Genomic DNA, 9,035 nt, shown 5'->3' with positions numbered 1-9,035 from the left:
ATGCTGATGAAGGGAGGAACCATCTTCTTTCCACATGGTCTGGCAGGAGTTCGCCCAAACAGGGCTTTTCCTGCTTGATGAGTAAGAAATGACTGTGAAAACGATGTGAGCCCAAGACTTCATTACCAGCTTCTGGTTTCTAATCCTGGCCCTGATATTAACTCTCACTGTGATATCAGGCAAGTCTTAATAACTATTTGGATCTCAGTTCTTTTACCTGTAATACAAGAAATCAACTGAGGAAAGAGAGCTTTATGTATCTAGAACAATGATCAGAGAGCAGATATCCAATAAATCCTCCATTTTCTTTCCTTCTCAATTCAAAAATTCCATGCTTTGGAATTCGTTAGGGTTAAAGATTGCTCTGCAGACATTGAGTCTTGATTACCACATTACTATTCAGGTTCCTAAACTTTTCCCCCGAAGGAAACACTTGTTGACAGTAGTCAGTGTTCTTGCTGGCTTGTGTAGTTGGGTAGGCATATCCAATGAAGTCTGCCTACCCACCTGCAATCTGCTATTTATTGCAAGCTGTAGGCACTTTTGACATGGATGTGTGGATATCAGTAATACGTCTTACTTTAATTAAAATTGTTTTACCCATGAGAGATTAGAAGCAATTTCTTTTTGGTATTTACATATTATTTATTTATGATATTTTTCATAGACTCTCACAATTTTTAACATCAGTGATGTACCAGGCACTTTCCAATAGGTTATTCTATTTAATCCTTACAACAGTTGGTGAAATAGGTGTTATTGCCTCCATTTAAGATGAAGAAACTAAGACTCAGTTTGAATAACTTTGCAAAGGTCACTCAGTATGTGACAAAACCAGAATGTCAACCCAAGTGTTTTCCTTTCCAGAGTCAACGCTCTTTGTACAGAAGCAAAGTTTTCCTAAAAACTCGTTTGCTGGGTAAATGGCTTTAGTGTTTACATAAGGGTTTCTCTAGTTGAGGAAGGTGCTGAGAAGGTGTTAAAATTCAAGTTTAATCAATCAGCCAATTACTATTTATTGAATGCCTGCTGGGTGCAAGGATTGCACTTGGCACTATGGGAAGTAAACAACAACAAAGAAGATCAAACTGACCACAGTGTAGTGGAAGAAGAGAAACACACACACATAAAGTGATGCTTGACCTCTGATGCCCCAGAGAGAGTTCCAAAGGAGAGGGAGAGGGGAAGAGTGGCAGGACACCAGGGCTACGCAGCTCCCTTGCAACTGGGCTGGTCAGGAAATGTTTTTTCTGACTTGGCATATGTATCAGTTTTTACTATGCTTCTGGCATTATCTTCATTTCTACAGCAGCCCTGTCCCCATTTTAGAGCTGGGTAAACCAAGTCCCAGAGAGATGAATTGAGCCTCACCCATACGTACAACTGGCAAGAAATAAGAATGGGAATCACACCTGGGTCTTTCAGAGTCCAAGTCTGATCCTCCTTCTATGACACCATTTATTAGAACTAACTCTAGACAAGACTTGTTAACATTTATGCTTTCCCCAAAGTAGACTTGTAATCATCTAAATGCCAAGAAGTGGGGATTTAAAGACCAGAAGATTTTATTTACTCATTCAGAGTTTCAAATAGTTACATGAGGAATGAGCAATGTTCTGTTGAAGGAGAGGTCTTTGGTTTTTGTGGTTTCTTTAAAGCGGTTATGCCGGTGTTTGTTCAGGTACGCGCTAAGGATTCAAACATTAAAAAGAGCAGTTTAGAATCTTGTACAGCTCTTTAGAGAAAGTCCTACTCCCCAAATATTTATCCATGCACGAAATTGCCTTCTTGTTTGGGAGGGAAGGTGGCAGCCTTAGGCAGTGAGGCTGGGCTGACAAGGGGTTAAACCTGATTGGGGGGGGGGGGAGGCCTCCTAGGGATAAGGGTCACCGCAAAGCTCAGAGCAATACCTTCTACTTGGGGAGTCACCAGCGAGGCCAGGCCGAGGAGCAATTTTCGAACATTTCAGAAAGTTCAGGCAGTTGCTAAGAAGCCTGTCCCTGGGGTGGTGCCAGGAGCCTGGGCAGTGGCATCTGTCTAATTACTTAACTGCGGTTATAACTTTCATGGGCGTCAGCCTGCAGGGCTTTGATGGGAGGCAGCAAAACCAGACAGTTAGCAAGTGAGGCTTGCCCACTGCATGAAAAGCAAATGTCAGCACAGCCCTGAAGAGTGAAGCCACCCCAAAAGGAAGCACAGGCACAAACTGTTGGCTCAAGGAGAAATTATTCAAGGGGAAATTTGAAGTGCTTGTTTTTATTTTGTTTTGCTGATAAAGAACATTTTTAAACTTGAAGTCCTTTTGGAAAGAATGCAGGTTTTTTCTATATTTTTATTACAGTCATCTAAAACTTATATATGCTTATAGAAAAAAAAAGAAACAGGAATAAATAGAAATTGAATTGCTGAGTTTAAAAAAAAAAAAAACTCAGTATTTTGGATAAGAATGTCTAACGTATTATCAAAGAGTAATCTAAGTATAAGGGAATCCTTACTGCTGATGGTACTTCTTGATAATGTAACAGAATTTACCTTCCATGGTAGGCATGGGCATGGTCCCAATTTGAAAAGTCAAAATGTATTAAAATGTCCTTTCGAGATCAAACAAACTAAAAACTTGAAACCCTGTAATACCTACCACAAAGATATATGTGTATTTAACACTCAATAAATATTTATTGCTAAATCAATCTTTTTTTCAGAAGGCTTTTGTCAGAATCCTAATCTTCTGGATTCTCATAGTATCTCTGTGCTTAGTCTGGTGTTAATTTTATTCTAATCCACAGGGAACTGTTATACACAACTATTCAGTTACTAGAAATACTCCATCACAGTGTCCCATGCCTGCAACATTATTGTTAAGTGGACATGACATAATATGCATAATTAACAAATATGAATACTGCAAAGTGGGCCAGCTAAGAACCAGTTTTTCCTAATGAATCACTGATAATGCAAAGTTCTCTTGACTGTTCTCATTGTAAAATATGCATGGGTCACTACTTCCTACTTTTTGATTCCACCCTGGCTTATTAGCTTAGATATCATGAAAGTTTCCCAAACGACACCCTTAAGCTATTTTGGCATATATATATATATATATATATAGAGAGAGAGAGAGAGAGAGAGAGAGAGAGAGAGAGAGAGAGAGGGAGGCTGGGAATTTAGATCTCCTCTGTTTCAGTCATCTTAAGGGTGGAGATATTAAAACCCATAAGAAGACAAGCAACTAAAAATAATTCAAGTAATTAAATTTTAGATCCAGAAAAAAACTAGTTATTATCAAAACCAGCCAAGCCTCTTCCTAGTGGATGTGGAATCTGAGGCCAGAGAAGGTTAGCGACTTGTTCAAGCTCACCCAGCTAGTGGCAGACCTGTGGTGACCACCCAGGACTCCTCAAGGTTATCAGATCAGTGCTTTACCCACCACGCAACATTTCACAGCAGTTTTTCTGACCATTGACTTGTGTTGCACGTGCCTCAGTAGCCGTGCTGTTTTCCCTTGGAGACAAAGGGATGGTTGATCAAGTCCCCTTCTGGCACAGGGGGCTGAGGCCAGCTGGAGAATTTCTGCAAAGCCTGTCATTTTCCTCACCAGTAAATAAGCAGTGCCCACACTTGCAAGCAAGTACCACAGGGTTATAAAAGAAAAAGAACCAACAGTAAACTTTAATCAACTTAGAGATATTTAGATGACTTCCAGGTTTTAGTTAACTTGAGTGTTACGTTAGCATTCTTATAGCCACCAGGCAAAGGTGTGACTCTGACCTGTTAGCAGAGGTCCTCTTGGCCCTGTGCTGTGGTTCTCTGACTAAGGACCTTTGGTCTCTTCTTTTTGGATCGTTCTTCTACCTTCTCCCAGTTGGAGTAATTTCTATCTCCACTTGGATATGAACAGCACTTTCTTATCATATGTTCTTCTCTTTTCCTCAGTGCTTCTGTGTTTTCTTGAATCAAAAAAATCAAGAGGGGAAAAAAAATCTGCCAACATTCAGTGAAATGATGAAGAAAGCTTTTAGCAGAGCCCTTCTCCTTTGTTCACAATTACTTCCATTTCCTTATTCTACATTCACTACCTAATCTCTTTAGTATAGCTTGTGCCCTTTATGATAGGTGGTCTCCCGTAGTCTCCACTTCCCCTTGTACATTAGCACCAAGACTTTCTTTAACCCAGTCTTTTTATCTGGACTCCAGACCATATCCACCTGCCTACCAGAAACTTTCATCGAATGCACCTCACACTCAGAGCCTCCAACATGAATTTCTCAATCCCTCATTCCCTTTTATTCCTCTAGAATCTAGGAAGTTACTCAAGCCATACACATAAGCTTTCATCATCTCTCCTTCACTATCGCCTCTTAACTCTACTTCCCAAGTAATGCTGCAAAAATCCCTTCCTTTCTCTTCCTGTTGCAACAACCTTTGTTTATCTTTTCTTTTCTGGAGTCATGTAACTGCCCTCCTTGCTTCTGGTGTTGCCCCCTGAAGGCCAGCATCCATCCTGTTTGAAGGGTCATCTTTCCTAAAACACAAACCTTTTTCTGCCATCCCCATGTTTAGAAGCCTTTGATGGCCATCATTGTTTTTTCAGAGTAAGTCAAAATTCCTCTCTCTGATGTGTCTCAGTTTGTTGTGTAGCTGATAGAATAGGTAAATTCTCAACATTGCTTCCAAATTCAGGGCTTTATTAACAGACATTTGATTAGAGGGATGATCTGAGTCCAGGAACATAACGCCTCCACCCCAGTTTTTTCCTGTCCCTCCTGGTAGAGAAATGTGCTAGGCAGGGTTAGGGTTTTTAACCCTGCATACAGGGATAGGATACCATACGGATGACTTGAGTTGAGGCTCTTTTGTGTCTGCCTCTGTTGTAACTTGTATGATGAAGTTAATTCTCAATAAATAGTTTTGTTTCTTGGTAGTCTAATTGACTTTCATTTTAATAGTTGGGCTCATCAGACATCAACCCTTTCATTTTAGGCAACGTCAAACCATCCGTATATAATGTGCTTTTAATAATGAAAGCATTTGAATCTTACCTAAAATAAGCAATTCTCCTACTAGTAAACTTTTTAGAATAGTACTAATACATAATTTATATTATTGGCCTTCCGGAAATTTCTCCCAGGGCAGTATGCACTGGGAACCAGATCAAAGGGACGTTTTCTGTTGCCAGCTTCTCTGTCACTCTATCCCTTTATTTTTTTAAAGTCAGGTTTATTGTGGTATAATTTACATGCAGTAAAATTCACCCTTTAGTTGCATAGTTCCATGTGTTTTGAAGGATGGTACATTGTGTAACTACCCACCATAATCAAGGTAGAGAACATTCCCATTACTCAGAAAGGTTCCCCCATGCCTCTTTGTAGTCAATCCCCTCCCCACACCTCGAACCCCTGGCAACCCCTGATCTTTTTGTCTGATCTTATACTGCCTTTTCTGTAAGATCACATAAATGGGATAGTTTAGCGGGTTGTCTTTTGATTTCGGCTACTGTCATTTGGTGTGATGCATTTTAGAGCTGCCCACGTCATGCATGCGTTACTTTATTCCTTTTTCTTGCTGAGTAGTATATTTCACTATTTGCATTTCACACTTCATGAGTACCTGTGTGCATATGCCACAGTGTGCGGATCCGTTCTCTAGCTGATGGACGCATGGTGTGGTGGATAGACTCTGAGGTGGTCCCCACAGTCCCTGCCTCCTGTGTTCATGCCTTTGATTAATCTCCTCCCCATAAGTGCAGGTGGGACCCATGACTTCTTCTTAACCAATAGAATATGGCAAAGGTAGTGCAATGTCACTGTACTGATTATGTTACCTTATATAAGATTGTCTTAGAAAACTCACTTTAGAAAGTCTCTTTGCTGGCTTGAGAAAGTAAGCAGTCATACTAAGGAAGTCCACATGACAAAGAGTTGAGGGTGGCCTCTAGGAGCTACAGACAGCCTCCAGCTAACAGGCAGCAAAAAGCTGGGGTGCAACAGTGTAAGTGAGCATGGAAGCAAATTTTTCCCCAGTCAAGCCTTGAAGTGAGATTGCAGCCTTGCAAGAACCTAAGCAGCTAAGCCATGCGTGGACTCCAGACCCACAGAAACTGAGATAACAGATATGCATTTTTAAAAGCCATTAAATTTGTGTCAACTTGTCATATTTGTTGTAACAGCAATAGAAAACTAATATGGGCTGGTTGTTTCCAGTTTTTGGTGATTACAAATAAAGTGTGGGTATTGACCTATATTTTTATTTCTTCTGGATAAATATCTAAGAGTGGGATTGCTGAGTCATATGGTTAGTTTAACTTTTTAAGTAATTGACAAACTGTTCCAAAGTGGCTGTGCTATTTTACATCCCCACCAGCAGTGTATGAAGTTCTAGTTGCTCCATATCCACATCAGCAGTTGGAATTATCTGATATTTAAACTTTTGGCCATTCTAATAGGTAAATAATGGTATGTCATTGTGGTTTTAATTTGCATTTCTCTAATGAGTAGTGATATTGAGCATTTTTATGTCGTTATTTTTCTATCCATCATCTCTTCTTTGAAGTATCTATTCAAATTGTTTACCCATTTTAAAAAATAGTAAGTTTTGTCATTGAGTTGTGAGAGTTCTTTATGTATATTGGATATAATCTTTTAACAGATATGTGTTTTACAAATACTGTCTCCCAGTCTGTAGGTTGACTTTTCATTTTCCTAACAACGTCTCTCAAATATCAGTAATTTTTAGCTTTGATGAAATCAAACTTAATATTTTTATTTTATGGATAATGCTTTTGATGTTATATCTAGGAAGTCTTTGCCCAATCCAAGGGTACAAATACTTTCTCCTATATTTTAGTCTAGCAGTTTTATAGTTTTAGGTTTTACTTTTAGATCTCTGATCCATTTTGAGTTAACATTTGTACAAGGTACAATGCATGTGTTAAGTTTTCCTTTTTGTCTACAAATTTCAATTATTTCATCAAAATTCATTGAAGAGACTATGCCTTTGCAAAAATCAGTTTCACACACACACACAGTTCTATTTCTAGGCTCTCTATCCTGTTCCATGTATTCGGGTATTTGTCCTTTCACCAATATTACACTCTCTTGATTATGGTAGTATGAAAAAAGTCTTCATAATCAGGCAGTCGATGTTTTTCAACTTTCCTTTTTTTTTTTTTGAAATAGTTTTGGCTATTCTAGTTCTTCTTCATATAAATTTTGGAATCTGTCAATTTCTACAACTCTGCCTACTAGAATTTTGATTAGTATTGCTTTTAATGTAGAGACCAATTTGAGAAGAATTCTCATGTTAACAATAGTAGGTATTCTAATCTATGAACATGGTATTTAGATCTTCTTTGATTTCTCTCAACAATGTTTTGGAGTTTTCAGAATACAAACATTACACATATTTCTGTTACATTTATCCCTAAGAATTACGTATTTTTTAATGCTTTAGTAAATGGTATGGTATTCTTAAATTTTCAATTTCTAATTAGTTATTGCCAACAGATAGAAATACAATTGAATTTTATGTGCTGAAATCCTGCAACTTTGCAAATTCAGTTTTATCGTTTTTAGCAGATTTCTTGCGATTTTTCCGTATTGATAATTGTGTTATCTATTAATAGAGATGGTTTTATTTCTTTTCTAATATGTATGTTTTAAGTTTCTTTTTCTTACCTCTTATTGCACTGACTGCAACCTCCAATGTGATGCTGAATAGGAGTGGAAGGAAGACATCCTTGCTTTGTTTCCCATTTCAGGGGAAAAGCATTCAGGCTTTCACTATTAAACATGATGTTAGCTGTAGATTTTTTTGTATATTACTTGTATAAAGTTAATTGTTTCCTTTAATCCCTAGTTAGAGATTTTTTTTTTTTAATCATGAATGTTTATTGAATTTTGTCAGAACATTTGTCTCCATCTACTGGAATGATCACATGGTTTTCTTCTTTAGTGTGATAATATGCTGAATTACATTTACTGATTTTTTTTTAAAAAGAATCTTGAATCAGTCTTACATTACCAGGATAAAACCCACTTGGTCATGATGTGTTATCCTTGATGTTCCCAGCTTTAATTTAGTCAACTTGAGGTCAACTCCTCTTTAATTTTGTCTTCCACTGTGCAATCCATCCTCTGGTCTCTCTGCAGTGCTTTTAGTTTCCTAACCTGGACTTACTGCCTCACATCTTGTCAGACAAATTTTGGGGTGTTTTCTTAGCCCACCAAATGCTCAACTCATTAAGAATTGTATCCTCATTTCTCCCAAGAGGGTTACGGCCTTGACAGCCATGTTTGTACTATATGACCCTGGCTATAGCTGATTGGACCAACAGTAGGCACCTGACCTAAGTTGGACCAGTCATTTCCTCTTTCCCAGGAACTTGGAGCTGAGATTCAAAGATACCAGCTGGTTTGAGCTGATTGCTAGAAGTGAGAACATGTCAAGTCAGGAGCAAACTACCATTTTGGGATAGCCAAGTTCAGCCAATGCAAGAATAATAGAGAAAATAGTTTGGTTTGGACAGAGACAGGAGACGATTGAAGTTCTTCTTTTCTTTGGGTTTCATGATTCAATCCTATATTCTTCCTTCCCCATATATTTCCTTTATTTCTCAAGCTACTTTTGAATCAGGTTTTCTACTTGGAAACAAAACTGCCTCGGCCAAATTATACTTCAATGACTTTGCACGCTCTGTTCCTACAGCTTAGAATGCCATACTCTAACTGGTTTGCTCCTGATTCTTCTAGAGATCTAGGCATCTTATGCTTGGGTTAAACTTATCCTGACTCTCCTCTCAGGTAGAGGCAGTGTTTCATTATGATACCTATCATTTACCCCTTCTATCACACTTATTAAATATTATTATAATACTTGAGCTAGATTCTGAGCTCCAGGAATTTGGTCTTTAAAAGTATTTTGTACCTCCTGGGACTAGTGTTTGGCCCATACATATATCCTGGTAAATGCTTGGAATTAATAAATTTATCCAACGAGTTAATTCAAACACTCTGCTTTTGTAACCACTTCAAGGGCCT

This window comes from Balaenoptera borealis, assembly GCF_965194805.1.
Source record: "Balaenoptera borealis genome assembly, chromosome: 14".
Classification (NCBI taxonomy): Eukaryota; Metazoa; Chordata; class Mammalia; order Artiodactyla; family Balaenopteridae; genus Balaenoptera; species Balaenoptera borealis.
The sequence above is the reverse complement of the archived record's forward strand: the minus strand, read 5'-3'. Positions refer to the sequence as shown.